Here is a 19,933-nt window from a genome sequence, read left to right as displayed (position 1 = left end):
AGGACGCTGGGCTGGAAGGACCTTTGGGCTGACCCCGCCTGGCCGCTCTTACGTTCTAACATTTTGCAGAATTTCTCATTACAGCCGAACTCCACAGGGGAGCTGGAGCCGCAGGAACGCACGTCTGCGGGCGCCGTGGGCCGGTGGCAGAACACACCTTTCAGTCGTTCACAGGTACGGCGGACAGACACAAAGACGACTCGTGCCTGACGCACGCTCCCGTCTCACTGACACGTGGTTTATGAAAGAGCTTCCTTCCACCGAGCCAGGGGAAACGTGGGTGTTTTATCATGAGAGCTCTGCATGTATTGGCTGAAAACTGTGATTCCGAGATTGCAAAACATGAAAAGATCAGAGGCAGGCTATTTATTATGCTAATGGATAAAATCCGTCGACGGAAGCTACAGTTATAAACAGACTTAACCCTACAACATAGCTGCCCAGATAACAAAACAGACTGCACTAGTGAAACTGCAGAATAAAGAAAGGCAGGAAAAACCAGAAAACCCTGAAAGTAGCTTCGAAGCAATAAGAGACTGCGGGTGATTCCTTAGCACAAGACCCCTGAGGCGTAGAGGGACACATTCCAGTCAGACCCCAAAGCCTTCCAGCCTAAAAGCACACGATGTGGGAAAAGCATCGCTCAAGAGCTGCGTGGGCATCCAAAGCTGCCGGGCGTAACAGGGCACAAAGCACGGCCACGCTGCATTTGTTTGCCACGCCAATGCAGTCAGGGACGTGGCCGATACTCCCGGCGCTCCGGAAGCAGCGCTGGCGGGATCTGTCACGAGAGTTGCGCTTGGGGCCTTCCCGGAGAGGCGGGAGCAGAGCCTGCGCTCGACACCGAGCTGCGCGCTGCCAGCAGCATGCTTCAGCGGCTCACGCCTGCAAGAGTTGGAAGCGCCCGGTCTAGCCCGCGTCTCCCTTGCAGCTGACGAAGCCCCTTCCTCCTTGCCCTGCCTTCAGTGGACTCGGAGACCAGCGTCCTTTTGCTCCAGGCCCCTAAGCCCTTGGAAACGTCTCAGGTCTCCCTCCATTCTCTGGCCTCATGCCCACGGATTTCACCTTCCCTCAGAGGCCAGGGAGTCTCACCCCTCGACGCTTCCGCTCTCTCCTCTGGCCTTGCCACTTGGCCGCGTTTTCCCTACGGTGGAAGCTGGCCCAGAGCGGGCACAGCGCTCAGGCCGGGCAGAGCAGGCACACACCTGTGATGACCCCTCGTTAGCCGAGCCTTTTTCACAGCTGCATCTGGGATCCAACAGGCCATTCTGTAGGTGCTGCGAGGGGGCGTCTGCCCCACACTGGCCCTTCCAGGGTAAACCTAGCCCGGGGAGAGGGCTGAGAGAGCGGAGCCTGCAGCTGGGCCAGGGACAGCCCATCAGGGCCCAGCTGGGGCTCCTGGGTGGGAGGAGAGTTCCACTCCCTTTCGCTCCAGTGGGGGCAGGGGGGACCCGGCCTCCTAAGACTGAGCAGGGCTGGGGAGCTCTGGCCACAGTAGCCAGGCAGGCTCCCAGCTGCAGGGCCTGACGGTGCTCGGCGGCCAGGATAGGCAAAGGCAGCAGGTGCCCGCCCCATGCCGGCACGGAGTGGCCAGCTCAGGCGCAGGGTGCCCCGAGGCGAGGCTAGATGGAGACTGGCCATGGGTCACTGAGGCAAGGTGGGTGAGGGGAATGGGGGGTCCCTGGGAGGGGAGGACCCTGCTGTGCAGGGGTCCTGACTTAGGCCAGGACTAGGAGGAGAGGGCCCCGTGGCCAGGAAGGGGCCCGGAGCTGGACCAGCAGCAGCCCTGCAACAGAGGCTGGGACAGCGACCAGCAGAGGGCGCTGTGAGGCAGGAGCGCTGCGTCCCGGAGCCACCAGCAGGAGGCGCCCTGCGGTGAGCACGCCCCATGAAATGTGCATTTGGCTTCTGTCCTTCCTAGGCAAAGTCCTTCGCACTTCGCTGACTTGGGGCGCGTTGACTTGGGCCCACGTGTGCCGTCTGCCAAGGGGCGTGTGTGCTATGCTGGCCTGCAGCGCTCCTGGCTCATCACCCTCTGCAAACTTGGGAAGCGTGATCCGTGTCGCCAGCAGACCCCACCCCGCCGGGCAGCTGATGCTGCAGCCATGGGCGGTGAGGGGCCACCGCTGAAATTCCAGGGCCAGCTCCCCACTGCAGGGGAGGGGACCCTCAGCCTCGTGGGTCCCATCAAGACAAGCCAGGGTCACATCCAGCCGTGGGCTCTGCCTGGCACGGGGAGGAAGTGGCTGCTGCTCCCATTGGCTGGGCATCCCAGCCAATAGGAGTGCCGGGGGCAGTGCCTGCAGGGAACACACCCCTGTAGGGCACAGAGCCACGCAAAGACACCTGTGCCACCCCAAGGCCTGCCCCAGGTAAGCACTCCCATCCCTTACCCCCTTCTGTCCAGACCCTGCACCCTCCTTCCCACCCCACCCCTGCACCCCCACCTTGCCCCTGCACCCTCCTTCCCAACCCTGCTCCTGTACCCCCTTCCCCCCCTGAACCCCCTTCCCCCCACCCCTACTCCTCCACCCTGCCCCTGCACCCCCCCAGACCATGCACCCTCACCCCACCCCTGCATCCTCCTTTCCTCCCAGACCCTGAACCCCCACCCTGCCCCTGCATCCCCTCCTGCCCAGACCCTGCACCCCCACCCTGCTCCTGCACCCTCCTTCCCACACAGACCCCTCACTCTCGTCTCTCCCTGGAACCCCCTCCCACACAGAACCGCTCATTTTGGCCCCACCCCAGAGCCTACGTGAGCCCACAAAATCTGTTAGCTCTGCCCCAAGGCAGGGACCCCGTCTGCAGCCCAGCCCCACTCAGGCTCTCAAACGCCCCCCAATCCTATTCTCAGTGGCTCAGGCCCCCAGAACAGTGAATGCGGTTCTGGGGGTGAGCCCTGAGCTAGCTCGGCTTTGTGGGGCTGGAGCTTGAGGGGAAGGGGGGTTTTTCCTTTCCTGCTTCTCACCCGGGGCTGGGGCCATGAGGGTCGTGGCTTGGCCCCCACCTGATTTTTCTGTGGGTCAGTGACTCTCGACCCAAGCAAGGTTCCTTGCCCCAGAGAGAGGTAAGACACAATTACACAATTACACAATTAACACCCCTAATGAACGGTCCATGCAAACCCTTGGGATTCGCCCTCTTGTCTGTCGCTAAAGGCCCCTGGCAAAGCCGGGACCCGGCGTTCCCCGTCCAGGCCAGGCGTGCTGGGCAGGGGGCGGAGAGTGAGCAGCGTGCGGCAGGTGCGGCCGACTGTTGTCCTGGCGGCCTGGGGCTGGATGTCCCGGCCCAGAGGATGAGGTCATGGCAGCGACCAGACGCCTGGAAGCCCTGCCCCGCTCCAAGCTGGTTTCCTTTTCCTCTTCTCCATTGTTTCTCTCCGGGACCGGCAGGTTTTTCCTGCTTCGTTGCCTCCCCCCAGTCCATTTCCGCCAGCCTCTCTGCAGCCGCGTCCCTGGGTGCCAGAGCCACTGAGAACAGGACTGGGGGGCGTTTGAGAGCCTGAGCCGGGCTGGGCTGCAGACAGAGTCCCTGCCTTGGGGCAGAGCCATTTCCCGCTGCCCCGCTAGCTTTCTGCTGGCAGCTATAACTGCCCCCGTGCGGGTCACTGTGTCTCGCCCTAGAAGCATGCAGCCCACCCCTGGCTGGGGCGCAGGGGGCCGTACCTGCAGCTCTGCTGAACTCCGACCCACTTGCTGGCAGCTGTTTTGGGCACCCGCTGTGCTGCTGGCAGGGCTGGGGCGGGTGGATCTCAGCTCTTCCCAGAGTGGGGACCAAGGGACAGCCCAGAGGAACCCTGGCTCTGCTTTCCCACTTGCAGCCACGCCATGCTGCTTCCTGCCGTCACTGCCTGCTGGCCCCCGGCTCCCTCAGCCACGCCCTCCGCTCCAGCGTTGGGAAGGTCTGACGATGGCCCGGCGGCTCTGGGCTCCCTGGCCTTGCGGGGGAGTGGCCGGCTCGGCTCGGCTCGGCTCCCTCCCTGCTCAGTGTCGCCTCGGTTCCATCCTGGGGCACCTGCACCATGGGCTGGCCCCTGAGCCGTGGCCACGCTGCGCTTGGGGCCTGCTGTGAGCACAGGGCTTAGCCAGACCCCAGCGCGGAGGGACCAGTGTCCATGGCTCGCCCGACCCTGCCACTGAGCCCAGGCTGTGCTCTGCGGGGCAGGGTGGGGGATTTGCCAGCTCTTCCCTCCCTGGGCTGGGTCCCAGACACCTGCCCAGGGCGTGGCAGCTCAGGGTGACCCTGTGCCCTTGCAAAGCCCAGGTGCAATCCCGCCCTCTCCTCTCACTGCTCAGGCTGCATCCTCGGCAGCCTCCCAGGGCCGGGGAGCTGAGGCATCTCACCCGCTGGGGACTTCCCCTCTGTCCCTGTCCCACCTGCTGGCTCCAGCTGCCTCCCCCTGCCCTGCATTCCAACAGCAGCGGGGGCCGCCTGGAGCAGGCACAGCCCTTCCCCACAGGGCCACCGGCCGCTCCTTCCCCGCAAGGCTCAGCCTTCTGGCTGGGAAGGAGCCACCCCGGCCTGGCCTGACCTCGGCTCCTGCCGGCCCTTTACCATGGGGATTGGCACCTGCTTGGTCTCCGTGCAGATCCTGCCCAGCCCCCTGCATGCTCTGCCTCCCAGCAGGCCGGAGCGAGCCCTGAGCTGCAGGCCAGCCCGAGGAAGCTGCTGCACATGGGACCAGAGGCGCCTGGCGTCTCTGCAGCGACCCTCGGGGCAGGCCAGGGCCTGAGACCCTCCTGGCCGGATGGGCCCCTGGCATGTGGGAACCGTGGGGAGAAGGTGCCTTGCAGGCTGCAAAGGCCTGGCTGAGAGAGCGGGGCGGAGGGGCCCGGAGACAGAGGGGGAAGCAGAGGCGGAGATGGACGAGGCCGCCGCGCAGGGCCCTGCTGACGAGGGTCGCTGGACTGACTGACGCACACACAAAGGCAGCAGCTGCCGTGCTGCGCTCAGGGCTGGGGAAGCCACGGCCGTGACGTTGTGGGCGTCCGGGGGCGATGGCTGGAGCCCAGCCCCCCTCGGGGCTGACCTCGGCGGCAGTGGGCACAGGACGTCAGGGATGCAAAACGCAGTTTGTCCGTTTCCCAGGATGGAGAGCAGCAACTTCCTGTGATTGCCCCGGCGTGGCTGAGCCCTCCTGGCCCTGGAGAGTCCTAGCCTCTCTGCACGCTCGGCACTGTCCCGGGCGCGCCACCCGGCTCGTCTGCCGCGTCTACATCCCCAGGCGGGGCGCGCGTCCATCCCAGGGAGCCAGCTCTTCAGTCGGCCCCTTTCCGTGGAAACAAAACCCTGCCCCACAGCTACCGAGCGGCCCTTTCGATGGCTGCCCGGCGGTTCCCGACCACGTTAGCTCTTCCCACGCAGCGTACCGATGTGAAACAAATGTCAGCGAAAGCCTTTCCGCTTTCGACTGACTGCAACAGACAGCTGGTCCTGCTGTGCGCTCAGCGCGGCTCCCCAAAACGCCCTCATTGACAATCCGCCTCGCACGAGAACCATCCGGCCTGGCCGGGCTTTGACTCCTCTGCGGGGGAGACGGAAGGATCAACCAGAGGGCAGACAGACCTTGCTGCGCTTCCCCCCCTTCTCCCCCTTAAAGTGCTGCAAGTTGAGAGGAGGAGAGTGACCGAGACTCCCATTGGCCTAGGCAGATGTGAAAAACCAGAGAAGACCAAAAGGGATTCTGGGAAAGTGCGAGCAAGGCTGCCCGGGTGGCGCTGTCCTGCGCGGCCTTCGCTAAGCGCCAGGCATTGCCAAGCGGGACAAGAGAATGAGAACAAGCTTCAGGTTCTTCCGCGCCCACTCGCAGGACTCAGACGTGAGGCGCTTTTAGGGGGACTGAGCAGCTAGAGACCCAGGAGAGGGAAGAACCAGCCATAGGCCAAGGTTATGCGGGCGAGTTACTGTGCAGCGAATCAGCCCCTCAGGGTGACAAGCTCCCCCTCCCCCATACCTGGCCCCCAAACTGTTTTCCATGCACCCCTCCCGTCACTACCCACACGACGTGGGTGCCCCCACCGCACTCCACACGGCACCTGATGCACTCAACATCTGCGGCCCCACGGCATGGCAGGACAGACACAAACGTGAGGAATTCAGGGCTCTCCCACCTCCTGCCACACACCCCTGCTCCCCTCCCCCATGTCTCCCACCACGTGAGGATAATCCCAGCCCGCACTGTGCTTGCGAAGGAAATGCAGGCATCGCAAAGCAATCCTTAGTGCATGACAGCAACGCAAGCAAGCAGAGTCCTGCTGCTTACCGCAGCATTCAGTGCGGCTCTCGGACCGGCGTCACCCCCTAGCAACGCAGCCGCTGCACCTTTGCGTGGCCACAAGTTTTACTCACTTTCAGCATCAAATGGCTGCTTCAAGGCATCCCAGATCCCCACAGCCCCGCACTGCACTCCCCTAACAGTCTTGGTCTCACACTGTTCAAACTGCCTCAGAGGTCCAGCCTGGGTGAAGCTTTCACCCCTCCCTTTGCAAATATTATGCAGGGTGCAGCACACGCCGCTAACCATAGGGATCAGCTTCTCATACAAACATCGCCAGCCGGCTGTCAAACTGCCAGAGCACACACCACAGTCCCAGTGCGCCTGTCAGTGAACTGCTCCTTGCGGCTCTCCGGGCTCCCCATGCACGGCAGTAAGGGGCAGGCAGGGTCTCCAAGGATCACTATGGGTGTTTCCACCTTCCCCCGGTGATCTTCCCCGCATGCAGCTTCCCGCACAGGCCAGTGCTCCAAACGCCACGGGCCAGCCCAGGAGGTGCCCAGGGTGATCCGCAAGCGCCTGCAGAACCCGGGAGAAACCCCCCTGTGGTTAATGCACTTGGAGGCTGGGTGGTCTGGTGCCAGAATGGAAGGTGCCGTCTGTCGCCCCTCCCCAGGGTGGGGAGCCCTGCCAGGCAGAGCCAGCCACGCTGTCCGGCACGGCGCCCAGGTGCCTGAGAAGGGGGCGTCTTGCTTCTCTCACTTGCCTCTGATCCCTTCCAGGGGCTCTGGAAATCTCACAAGTGGCAGCGCCATGAAATACGACTGACTCGGCTTGTCCAACTTCCTGCCTCGAAAGCGGACTGGGCTCCGCAGCTGATTGCGGCGAGCCTGGGCCAGCGCCGGGCTGGATCGGGGGCGCAAGGCACCGCGGAGGTGCAAGGCACCACGGGAGCAGCCTGGCCGTTAGCCTGGGGCCACCGGCACTGGAAGGAAACCAGCCCTTGGGCTGCACTGAAAGGGCTCCTCTGGACCCGGCACTTAACTCTTCACATCCTGTAGCCGGGCAAGGGCCCTCCCTTCGCCCAGCTGAGCCCAGGGCCTGGCCGCACCCTGGGGAGTCAGGTCCCAGGCCTGGCAAAGCAGCACCGGGCTGGGTGCACAGCGGCCTCCCCTCCGATCCTGCAGGCTAATGCCCTTCCTGTCCCACTCCCGCCATGGCCCACTCCCCACCCTGCACTTTTCCTATTTCCCCTGCCCCACAGGCCTCCCCTGAACCTCTGCCTCCGCTCCTCGCAGCTGGGAGCTGAGCCCGGAGAGATAGTGACTGGGTCCCGTCGTGCGATGCAGGGCTGGGAGCTGAGCCCGGAGAGATAGTGACTGGGTCCCGTCGTGCGATGCAGGGCTGGGAGCTGAGCCTGGAGAGTTAGGGTATGTCTACACTACCCTGCTAGTTCGAACTAGCGGGGGTAATGTAGTCATCCGCAGTTGCAAATGAAGCCCGGGATTTGAATTTCCCGGGCTTCATTTGCATGAAGCCGGCCGGCGCCATTTTTAAATGCCGGCTAGTTCGAACCCCGTGCCGCGCGGCTACACGCGGCAGGGAGTAGCTAGTTCGGAATAGGTTTCTAATCCGAACTAGCTGTACTCCTCGTGCAATGCAGGACCCTAGGGACCATCATCGTATGAGCTGAAATACCAGCGAGCCAGCAGTGGTGCCCAGGGCCTGGGGTCACAGCCAGGGGCAGTGCAACACAGCCCCTCAGACTAACTCCAGCCCCCAGGTGCCCAACCCCTGTGGGGCCTGCGCCCAGGTGCATCCGTCTGACTCCGGGAAAGTGTCACGGACTCACAGGTCAGGGCCATACTTGGCCCATATGGTCCCGGGGGCAGCCCCCTCCAGTGCAACAGCCCCTCTTCGGGGGTCCACTCTCTCTCGGGGTTCGCCCCCTGCCTGCTGGGACCACACCTCTCTGAGCCCCCAGCCTGCCTGTCTCTGTCGCGGGCCCCTCGGGGCGTCCCCTCGCTCTGGGCCCCGGGGCCTCCACCCCGAGAGGGACTAGAGCAGCCCCGGGCTGCCAGCGGCACACAGGAGAGTTTGTGGAGCCGTGAAGCCGGCCCAGCCCGGCGGGCACAGGCGGCTTGGGTTACATGCAGGCCCAATGCCCCAGAGGGGAAGCGGGCTCCCCCGGCGAGTCAGAGCGGGGCCAGGTGGCCGCAGCCCCGGAGGCGCTGGCGAGCCCCTTCTGAGAGAGGCCACATCTGCTCCCGAGTCAGTGGCGAAGCCAGTCGCTCCGTGGCTATTCAGTGCCACTCTCCAGGCTGGCTCTGCGCCGCCACGGGGGCAGATCCCCAAGCCGCCGCCCGGGGCTGGCCGGGATCCCAGCTGCAGTGAAAGAGGCTTCGCTGCGAGGCCTGTAAATACCCGGAAGCGTCTCCCGTTTCGCAGGTTTCTGGCCATCCCAGCAGCGCTTCTCTGGGGCGCTGGCGTTTCTAGAATGTGCTTTCACAAGCCACGTTTCCGCGAGGTCGCCCGAGCGCTCTGCTACCCCCAACGGGCGCCACGCGCGGCGTGAACTCTGGCAAACTTGCTTCCCGCCCGCCCGCTCTGGGGGCTGGAAGAGGCGGCATCGTGAGGAGACCCAGCCAGCTCGGCGGCCGCTTTCTTCCATCTTTCTCTCCTCGCACACTCGCGCCTTCTGGCGCCATGGCAGGGGGAGGCTGCTCCCCGCTGGGCAGGCGTCCGTACCCGCCCTGACTGGGCGAAGAGCGACACCCGCGCGCCGTACGGACTAACGCGTTCATCCAGGCACAAGTGTCCGGTGCATGTGACCCAGGGAGCCGCGGCACTGGACACCGGCCCACGATAGCTCAGGCCTGGCTCCTCAGGGCTCCCCCCTGTTCGTAACAGGGACACGCCTGGGACACTTGTGCTTAACATGTTCCACACAGAGCCACCTAGTGGCTCAACAGTGTGACAGCCCTTAGCCGGCCATCGGACTTGGGAGGGGGGGTGCTCCTGGAGAGGCAGTGCCTGAGTGCGGAGGGCAGGCGGGGGGGCGGCCCTGCTCCACCAGGCTAACAGCTGATGCATGAGGTGAGGAGGAAGAAAAGACTAGAAGAGAGAAGGACGAGTCGCTGGCTCAGGAGGGAGGTGCTGCAGGGACTCGAGCTGCCTCTCTGGCTGAATCCCCTTTACTCTGACCTTTAGCACCTTTGCTGTTGTTTCCTGGCTGCCTCCCCTAGGGGCTGGTGCTTGCACATTGCAGGGCTGCCAGCTGCTTGCCACGAGCTGCTGCTGCTGCCCTCTGTGAAGCAAAGCCAGAGCCATTCAGTGCCAGGAATGGGAGGCATTAGCTGGGGCATGGCCTAGGTGCTGCCACTCTGGCTGACGCGGCAGGTAGCGTTGCCTGGTGTCCGGTATTCTACTGGACAGTCCGGTATTTGCGCTCTTTGGCCTGGCGCGGGTGGGGGGAGCGGCTGGAAGGCGGCAGAGGCGGAGCAAAGTGGGTGCAGAGGGGGGCAATTGCTAGGGGGGCACCGGGGCAGGGTGAGAGCAAGCGCACGCTGCGCAGGCTCATCTGGCATGAGCGGCGAGTTCTATGGCCGTCCCCACCGGCCCAGCCGTGCGCAGCGTTCAGGCGGCTCCCCCTTGCCTGCGCACACTGCGCAGTGTTGGCAGGTGACCGGGGAGACACCCGGGCGTGACGTGACGTCACGGCCCAGGACTTTAAAAGTGTGCAGTCCTGCGTGGTGCCAGCCTAGGTTCTGGTTCAGAGTCCAGGGACTTTTGGGGCCTGAGCGCAGACTCCGGCCCCGCAAGTGGAAGGCAGAAGGTACAGCAGGGCAGGGCAGGGCAGGGGGAAAACTAGGGGGAAGGGGTAGGAGAGGAAGGGGCTTGTGCGGAGGTGGAAGGGAGAGGGACGAGACAAGCGCCAAGGGGCCAAGCGCAGCCAATGAGGAAAAGGGCAGGAGGGGAGGTGTCGGTGGGAGGGGGGACAGGGTGATGCTGCAAGAGGAGAGGAGAGGAGAAGGGCATTAGGGTCTGGAGAGGGGAGGGGGAGGTGCTGGGGAAAGGCTTAAAAGGAGGGGTGGGCATGAGAAAGGTGGGGATGGAGCAAGGCATGTGTGAGGGCAGAGGGGAATGAGGGGAACGGGGGCAGAGAGTGGTGAGGGGTGGGTATCAGGGAAAAAGAGGGCAAAGGGGGCAGAGGCAGTGAGGGAAGGGGGAGGCACCAGGAGGGTGCAGGGCTAAGGGAAGGTGCCAGGAGATTCTGGGGGTGAAGCAGAAGGGCAGACACCTGCAGGGACCAGCGGCAGGGCAGGTGTGTAGAGGGAGGTGTTAGAAGAGGGGTAGCTCACATGATAAGAGTGGGGCTACTGGAGAAGTGGGCACAGTGGGGAGAGAAGGGCTGGTGAAGGGGGGCAGGTCGCAGGAGGGCCGAGGGCAATGAGAAGGGCAGGAGTCAGGACAGCAGAGGAGGGTGAGGAGTTTGGGGGCAGCAGGCACCAGGGGAGATGATGGAGCAAGGGGAGGAGACATGGCAGCAGAGAGAAAAGGGAAAGGTTTATAAAATATTTATTAATAACTTGGTCTGCTGCCCACGGCCAGTTTGTTTGCGCCACGCGGTGCAGTTTGGGTTTATGTGGGGATCAACACGTGGCCGGCGAGTGGGAGCCAAAACAAAAGCAGTGTAATGATCTTCTGTTTTAGTAGTTAAATTCTTGGACTGTCATTGCTCATGAAAAGTGCTGTCCCATGGGTAGAAATCGGGTAAATGTTGCATTTTATTAATATCAGCAGAACTGATTTAAATGGGCCTGTGTGTTGTGTGTCTTGCCTTAGTCTTTGTATTCATGCCTGTCAGTGTGAGAGAAGCTATTTGTGTATATTTGTTTGCATATGCAACCACACTTAGGTTGAGGCCCTCAGCATGTTCTGTAAGTATCAGTGTGGCCCCCGGGGCTTCCAAAGTTGAGATCATCCCTGACTGGTGTCTGTCTAACCTGGTCTTAAATATCTCCAGGGATGGAGATTCTGCAGTCTCCCTGGGCAATTTATTCCAGTGTTTTACCACCCTGACAGGTAGGAAGTTTTTCCTATTGTCCAACTTAAACCTCCCTTGCTGCAGTTTAAGCCCATTGCTTCTCATCCTAACCTCAAAGGCCAAGGAGAACAATTTTTCTTCCTCCTCCTTATGATACTCTTTTAGGGTACGTCTACACTAGCCACCCTAGTTCGAACTAGGGTGTCTTATGTCATTCAAACTTGCAAATGAAGCCCGGGATTAAAATATCCGGGGCTTTATTTGCATGTTCCCGGGCGCCACCATTTTTAAATGCCTGATAGTTCAGACTCCCTGCCCGCGGCTACACGTGGCACGGGCTAGGTAGTTCGAACTAAAGCCCCTAATTCGGACTACCGTTACTCCTCGTTGCTGAGGGCCCATGTTACCTACCAGCCCTGTGCTCTGGGGAGGCCAGAAAAATGAACCTCAACTCATTAAGGAAACACCCCAGCCTCATCTGCACTGAAGGGACATCTCATTAGCATACAGACTGGAGAGCAGCTCTTCCAGAGCAGGAACCGCACTGAACTCTGGGATACCGAAAGCAGAGAAGCACTGCCTGATGGGAAATCTTTGCTCCAGATGCTAATGAACTCAGGCCTGCTCACGCCCAAATTAGTCATTATCAGACCAATTCTAGTAACGATCCTGTTGACAGCCAAACTACTGACACTGCCCAGTTGCATTGTGAGCTGTTCAGGGAACATCCCCGGTAGCCAGGGATGATCAGTCTCTGTTGGCTCTTTGAACTATTGGCCCTCCCTATACAAACTCCTACTCTTGCCCAAGAAAAACTGTTCTGATACCTGGATTTAAACTGCATCAGTTCCACTGAGACTTCTTCATCTCCTGTCTGATCGTGCTGGGGGGACGGGGAGAGGCTGGTGCTGGCCGTGTGGGGCAGAGGGAGGGGAAGGGGGAGGATCCCCTGGGGGTCTCCTCCCAGAGGCCGAGGCTGGTGCCCCACTGGAGCCAATCCCCTTTAGAGCAGCTAACCCCGGCCCAGCAGGCAGAGATCAGGGAGGTGCTGAGTTCCCGCCAGCAGCTCTTCCCCTCCCGGCACGGGCTCACTAACCTCAATGTGCCCCGGGCGGAGACGGGGCCCATCCCCCATCCGGCATACCCCATTCCGGGTCACTGGGAGAGCAGCCCGGGACCTGGGGAGGGAGGTGGGAGACATGCTGGTTTTCGGGGTGACCCAGCCCCCTCCTGCTCCTAGGCCCCCCAGTGGTGGTGCTGGTCCCCCAAGAAGGATGGAACAATCCGGTTTTGCGTGGACTGTGGGAAACTCAGCGCCCTCCCCATGCCCGATGCCGACCCCATACCCAGGACTGACGGATCCTAGCAGGGGAGGCGGTTCCTTGCTACCAGGGACCTGACCAAAGGGGGCTGGCAGGTGCCCCTGGACCCGGAGGCCCGGGCGAAGTCGGCCTTCATCACCCCAATAGGGCTCTTGGAGTTCCTGGTGCTGCCCTTGGCCTCGGGGGGCCCGGCCCCCTCCCGGCGCCTGGTGGGTCAGTTGGGGTCTGTCTACACTACAGCACTAATTCGAACTAACTTAATTTGAATTACCGGTAGTTAATTCGAACTAAGCTAATTCGAACTAGTGCATCTAGACCTAAAAACTAGTTCGAATTAGCGTTTTGCTAATTCGAACTAGCATGTCCACATTGAGTGGACCCTGAACTGAGGTTAAGGCTGGCCGGAAGCAGTGCCGGCAGGGCATCAGATTAGGACTTAGAGCGTGGAGCTGCTGCCTCAGGCTAGCCGAGGGCTGTGCTTAAAGGGACCCGACCCCACCCCTGACAGACAGTTCTCAGGGTTCCCTGCTTGCTTGTCTAACTCGATGAGGGACAGCAAAGCAGTCCTGGCTTGGAGTGCCCTGAGTGCCCACACTCGGCACATCACAGCACTCGGCCATCAGCCCAGCTGCACTTGCCGCAGGCTGCCATCCGGGCAGGGGTCAATCGGGGGACTGCAGGAGAGCTTCCATCCCGAGGAGCCTACAGAGCCACCCCAGTCCTCCCCATTAGGGGCTCGTACCCCATTCCTCCCTCACCTCCTTCCACTTACCCCTCCCTAGCCCCCCTTCCTGATGTACAAAATAAAGGACACGTGTGTTCAAAAATAGAAACTCTCTTTATTGAACAAAACTGGGGGAGACTGGGAAAAGAAGGTGGGAGAGGGGAAGAGACAGGGTGAGAGAGGGGAGGGCAACTAAAATGATCAGGGGTTTGGAACAGGTCCCATATGAAGAGAGGCTAAAGAGACTGGGACTTTTCAGCTTAGAAAAGAGGAGACTGAGGGGGGATATGATAGAGGTCTCTAAAAGCATGAGTGGGGTGGAGAGGGTGCATAAAGAAAAGTTCTTCATTAGTTCCCATAAAGAAGGACTAGAGGACACCAAATGAAATGAATGGGTAGCAGGCTTCAAACTAATAACAGGAAGTTCTTCTTCACAAAGCAAATAGTCAACCTGTGGAACTCCTTGCTGCAGGAGGCTGTGAAGGCTAGAACTAGAACAGAGTTTAAAGAGAAGTTAGATAAAGTCATGGAGGTTGGGTCTATGGAATGCTATTAGCCAGGGGGTAGAAATGGTGTCCCTGGCCTCTGTTTGTGGAAGGCTGGAGATGGATGGCACAAGACAAATGGCTTGGTCATTGTTTCGGTCCATCCCCTCCAGGGTCCCTAGTGTTGGCCACTGTTGGCAGACAGGCTACTGGGCTAGATGGACCTTTGGTCTGACCCAGTACGGCCATTGTAAGCTCAGGACTCAGGGTCGGGGGTCTCACTGGACCACCGTGATTTTCATGCAAACCTGCTCCTGGGTGGCCAGGCTGGCAGCTCTCCTGCCCTAGACGGCCACTTTCCTGTGCCTAATGCGGAGGTCGTGGATGAGGTCCACGATCCCTGCACTAGATCAGGTGGGCGCCCGCCTCTTGCGGACCTGGGCAGGCTCCCAGGAGCCGCCAGCCTGGTCCCGGGAAGAGGCGGAGGGCTGGGTGGCAGTGGATGGCTGGTTCATGCTGTGCCAGGTGCAGGGTCTGCTGGCTGGGTGCTGGCAGGCTTGCACCTGGCATGGGCACCGTAGCCAGCCCGTGCCCCTTTAAGGGCTCCGGGGCCGGGAGGGGGGCAGAAGAGTTTCCCTGGTTTGGCCCAGAGTGGCCACCAGGGCAAGCTGGGGAGGGCTAGCCTTCCACTAGTTCGAATTAAGTGGCTACACAGCCCTTAATTCGAACTAGTTAATTCAAACTAGGCGTTAGTCCTCGTAGAATGAGGTTTACCTAGTTCGAATTAAGCGCTCCGCTAGTTCGATTTAAATTTGAACCAGCGGTTTGTATGTGTAGCCCCTATTAAAGTTAGTTCCAACTAATGTCTGTTAGTTCGAATTAACTTTGTAGTATAGACAGACCCTTACTGAGGAGGAGGGAGGACTTGGCTTTGGCTAATATTGACGATACCTATGTCTGTAGCCAGGCCTGGGAGGACCACGTGGTCCGGGTGAAGAGGGGCTGGGCCATCTCCAGGGGGCCGGGCTGACCAGAAGAGCCGGGAAGTGCAGGGTGGGGATGGCCGAGGCGACGTGTCTGGGCCACAAGGTGGGGAGCGGTCGGCTGAAGCCAGAGCCAGCCAACGTGGAAGGCACCGGGACTAGCCCCCCCAGACTAAGCAGCAGGCCCAGGCTCTCATTGGAGGGCCGGGTGCTACCGGAGGTTCGTGCCCCATTTTAACACCCTGGCCGCTCCCCTGCCAGAGCTGTGCAGGAAGGGCAAACCCGACAAGGGGGTCTGGACCGAGCGGTGCCGGGGCTCTCGGGGCACTGAACGAGGCCTCAGCCTTGAAAAGCTGCAGCCCCGTCTGTGTGGGTGGCATTCCGCAGTGTGACCGACCCCCCCGACCCGGCGGCACCGGACCAAGGGGCCAGCTCCAAGCTGCCGAGATGGAGCCGGCTCCTGCAGGACTGCGCCAGGGAGGGGCCGTGTTAAGGGGACGCCGATGTCACAGCTGGTGCTTTGTCCCGGGGCGGGGCCCGAACTTCCCCAGGTCACTGGCGGAGGGACCCCGCTCAGCTCGGTCTCGGAGGGGGGAGAGGTGCGAGCAAGGGGGAGTTTGGGGAGTTCACGGGGGGGGCTGCATACAGGGGGGTCAGTGCCCAGCAGTTACCGGTTCAATGCGACAAAGGGGGGAGTTTGTTGTTTCAGGGACCAGCCCAGAGTTGGAGCCGGAGTGTCCGGGACCCTGGTGACCCCGACCCTGCTCGGAGCACACGGCCGGTCCTGGCCAGAGGACAGACAAGGGGCTGCAGAGGGGACCAGGCCACCGGCACAGCTGACCCCAGCCAGGGGAGAACACTGGGGGGGAGGGGGGAGAAGAGGGGCCCAGGCGACTCTCTTACCTGGGGAGAGGCACTGGGGGGGAGGGGCTGTTGCGGGGGTATTGGGGGCTCTGCTGGGCGACTGGGGCTGTTTTTGGGGACTGAGGGCAGGGCAGGCAGGACTCAGCCGGCTGCAGGGGAGGCTGACGTGGGGGCTGGGCCCAGGCCGACTGGCCCGAGGGATCCGTTGCTGTTCAAAGCTGTGACGGCGCGACGGGGTCCCCCAACCCTGCACCCCCAGAGCAGCCAGACTCCGCCGGCCGGTAGAACAGGGGGGTTGTTGCTCCTCCAGGGCAGCCCAGCCCAGACGTGACGTGGCTACAGGAGCCAGGGCCAAGGTGTCTCAGACCCTTTGGGTAGGGCCCATCGCCCCCTCCACCCTCAGCATCCGGCCAGGAACTGCCCAGCTCCCAGGCCCTGCCCCCAGCCAGGTGGCATCTCCCCCTCCCTCCCTGTGTCTCCCCCCGGAAGAGACTTCTTATCTGCTCCAGCTGGGCCTGGGTGTCTGGGCCAATATACACGTGGGTGAGTCAGTGGGAATCGCACAGCCCAGCGCAGGGAACCCGGGTTACAGAGCAGACGCCCCCCCCCATGCCACCCCCCACATCCCCCCCCCATGCCACCCCCCCCCACCTCCCCATGCCACCCCCCACATTCCCCCACCATGCCACCCCCCACACCTCCCCATGCCACCCCCCACACCTCCCCATGCCACCCCCCACACCTCCCCTCCATGCCACCCCCCACATCCCCCCCATGCCACCCCCCACACCTCCCCATGCCACCCCCCCACCTCCCCTCCATGCCACCCCCCACATCCCCCCCATGCCACCCCCCCCACCTCCCCATGCCACCCCCCACATCCCCCCACCATGCCACCCCCCACACCTCCCCATGCCACCCCCCACATCCCCCCACCATGCCACCCCCCACACCTCCCCATGCCACCCCCCACATCCCCCCCATGCCACCCCCCACTGTGTCACAAAAGCTCCAGTTTTGTGCTGGCTGGGAGTGGCTCTGGGCTGGAGAACAGGGGGGCGCTGTCCTTCTGGGAGGGGAGGCCTGGGGGGCCGGGGGAGGGGACCCCCGAGGGGCTCACGGCAGAGGCAGGCGGCTGGAGGCCCTGAGAGGCGCCGTCCCGGAGGCGGAGGAGCGGACCCCCCAGGTGAGAGGGGCCCCCCAAGAGAGGGTCGCCGCACTGGAGTGGCCCCCGGGAGGGGGCTGTCTCACTGGAGAGGGGGGCTCCGCCCAGGAGCCGAGGCGCCAGGTGTGGGCAGGACCTGTGAGCCGTGGCAGCGGGTGTGTCGGGAGCCCTGGCCTGTCACCAGCCCCAGTCCCGGGAGAGCCGGGATCCCCAGCTCCTGCCCTCAGCTCTGGGATGCAGGGTTCGGGGGGTCCCCGCAGTCAGCAATGGGGGGGGCAGGAGGCCATGTCAGAGGCTTTGCCAGGCTCCTGGGCCTGCTGCGAGCCCCATAGTGGCCTGGGAATGGGCAGGTGGTGTGGAGGGGGCGTCGTGCAAGCAGGCAATGCACCGGCACCCGCAGCACACGGCCTGCTGGGGAACGTGGCTCGCAGGCCCAGAGTCCCAGGGTGCAGGGGCAGGGCCGGGCTGGCCCCTTGTCCTCCAGCTGGGCGAGGGGCAGGATGAGGCCCCCGGGCCCTGCGGCAGGAGGAGGGGCTGCCTGGAGCTAGGCTTGGCGGGGCTGCGGCGGTGGGTAAGAAATCACTGGCCCGGCGTGGCAGAGCTGGCGGGCGCGGCAGGCAGGGCGCTGGGGCTGGCCGCGCTGCCCGCCGACGCAATCTGTCTGCAATGCCATTAGCACCGGGCTGGATTGATTTCAATTGTGTGTTTATCTCCAGCCCTTTCCCCAGTGCAGCAGGAAATTGCTGGAATAGCTACATACCTGGCTGGCCGGCTGAGGAGGGCGCCAAGAAACACACACGAGCTGGGGGTGCTGACAGCTTTGCGAGGGCCTGTGTGGCCAGGGCTCCCCTGCCACCTGGCAAGCAACGCGCCCTTCCCGGGTAGCCAGAAGTGCCTGTGACAGGCCAGTGTCAGGCCCGGGGACACGCGCGACCCTGCTCTGCAGCCAGCAAGCGCTGGCTGGGCCCTTCATGGCGGGTGTGAGCTGCCTAGGACCGCTGCAGTGATGCAAAGGGACTGAGGGGCAGGGCACGGGGAGGGGCTGGGTGTGGGGACAGAGAGTGTGTATGGGGATAAACGGATAGACAGACAGGTAGACGGGGTGTACGGGGATAGACAGACAGGCAGAGGGGGACGCATAAGATGGACGGACAGACAGACAGAGAGGGTGTATGAGGATAGACAGACAGAGGGGTGGATGAGACAGACAGGCAGACGGGGTGTATGGGGATAGACAGACAAACAGACAGACAGAGGGGGCATATGGGACAGACAGACAGAGGGTTGGATGAGACAGACAGACAGAGGGGGTGTGTGGGGATAGACAGACAGGCAGAGGGGGATGCATAAGATGGACAGACAGACAGGGGGTGGATGAGAAAGACAGACAGACAGAGGGGGTGTATGGGACAGACAGACAGAGTGGGGGGTGTGAGGATGGACAGACAGACAGAGGGGTGGATGAGACAGACAGAGTGGGGGGTGTGGGGATGGACAGACAGACAGCGGGGTGGATGAGACAGACAGACAGAGTGGGGGTGTGGGGATGGACAGACAGACAGAGGGGTGGATGAGACAGACAGACAGAGTGGGGGTGTGGGGATGAGACAGACAGACGCCATTAGCCCTTCGTTCCCAGACCAGGTGCTGACACTGCTCTGGCTGCCGGCTGGTACCCAGGTGCAGGGCGAGGGAGGCTGGGAGCGGTGGGCTCTCCAATGGCTCTGTCCCTCTGACCCAAGAGCCCCGTCCTCGGCCCACGCAGAACGGCTGCGGCTGTCTGCTCTGTCCTCGGCCTGGGGCCATTGGCTCTCGGGTGCGGCTGTGGGCCAACGGCCGTGGCTGCCCTGGCAGATCATAGAATCATGGAACACTAGGACTGGAAGGGACCTCGAGAGTCATCGAGTCCAGTCCCCTGCCCTCATGGCAGGACCAAATACTGTCTAGACCATCCCTGATAGACATTTATCTAACCTGCTCTTAAATATCTCCAGAGATGGAGATTCCACAACCTCCCTGGGCAATTTATTCCAGTGTTTGACTACCCTGACAGTTAGGAACTTTTTCCTAATGTCCAACTGTGACGTACTGGGGGGTAACCTGTTAACTCTCTGGCTGCTGTCTGTAGTTCCACCGAGCAGACAAGCGGTGAGTCACTATGCAAAGAGGGTATCCCAACTGGTTTGGCCAGCTGACCCCCATGGAGAGGAACAAAGGAAGGTGGATGCTGCCCTGGCTGGGGGGCAGGGCTGGAGGAGAGTGAGTTAGTTCTTGTCTGGAAAGCAGGGAAGAAGGAACTGGGGGAGGGGGACTGGGATCCCCCCATCTCAAAGGGGGCACTGAGGCCTCTTAGCCCCAGTTCCTGTAACCAGATTACATCTGTGCTGTGCTGTATCCTGGAGGAGCAATAAACTACCTCCATTCTACTGGCTGCTGGAGTCTGTTTGTGCCATTTTGGGGTGCAGGAGACGGGGGACCCCCAACGCGTCGTCACACCAACCTAAACCTCCCTTGCTGCAGTTTAAGCCCATTGCTTCTTGTTCTATCCTCAGAGGCCAAGATGAACAAATTTTCTCCCTCCTCCTCATGACACCCTTTTAGATACCTGAAAACGGCTCTCATGTCCCCCCTCAATCTTCTCTTTTCTAAACTAAACAAACCCAATTCCTTCAGCCTTCCCTCATAGGTCATGTTCTCTAGACCTTTCATCATTCTTGTTGCTCTTCTCTGGACCCTCTCCAATTTCTCCACATCTTTCTTGAAATGCGGTGCCCAGAACTGGACACAAGACTCCAACTGAGGCCTAATCAGCGCAGAGTAGAGCGGAAGAACGACTTCTCGTGTCTGGCTCACAACACTCCTGTTAATGCCTCCCAGAATCATGTTGGCTTTTTTTGCAACAGCATCACACTGCTGACTCATATTCAGCTTGTGGTCCACTATCACCCCTAGATCCCTTTCTGCAGGACTCCTTCCTAGACAGTCGCTTCCCATCTGTATGTGTGAAACGGATTGTTCCTTCCTAAGTGGAGCACTTTACATTTGTCTTTATTAAACTTCATCCTGTTTACCTCAGACCATTTCTCCCGATCATTTTGAATGATGACCCTATGTGACGGGGCGGCC

This window comes from Pelodiscus sinensis, chromosome 21, assembly GCF_049634645.1.
Source record: "Pelodiscus sinensis isolate JC-2024 chromosome 21, ASM4963464v1, whole genome shotgun sequence".
Classification (NCBI taxonomy): Eukaryota; Metazoa; Chordata; order Testudines; family Trionychidae; genus Pelodiscus; species Pelodiscus sinensis.
This window is presented reverse-complemented; position numbering follows the sequence as displayed.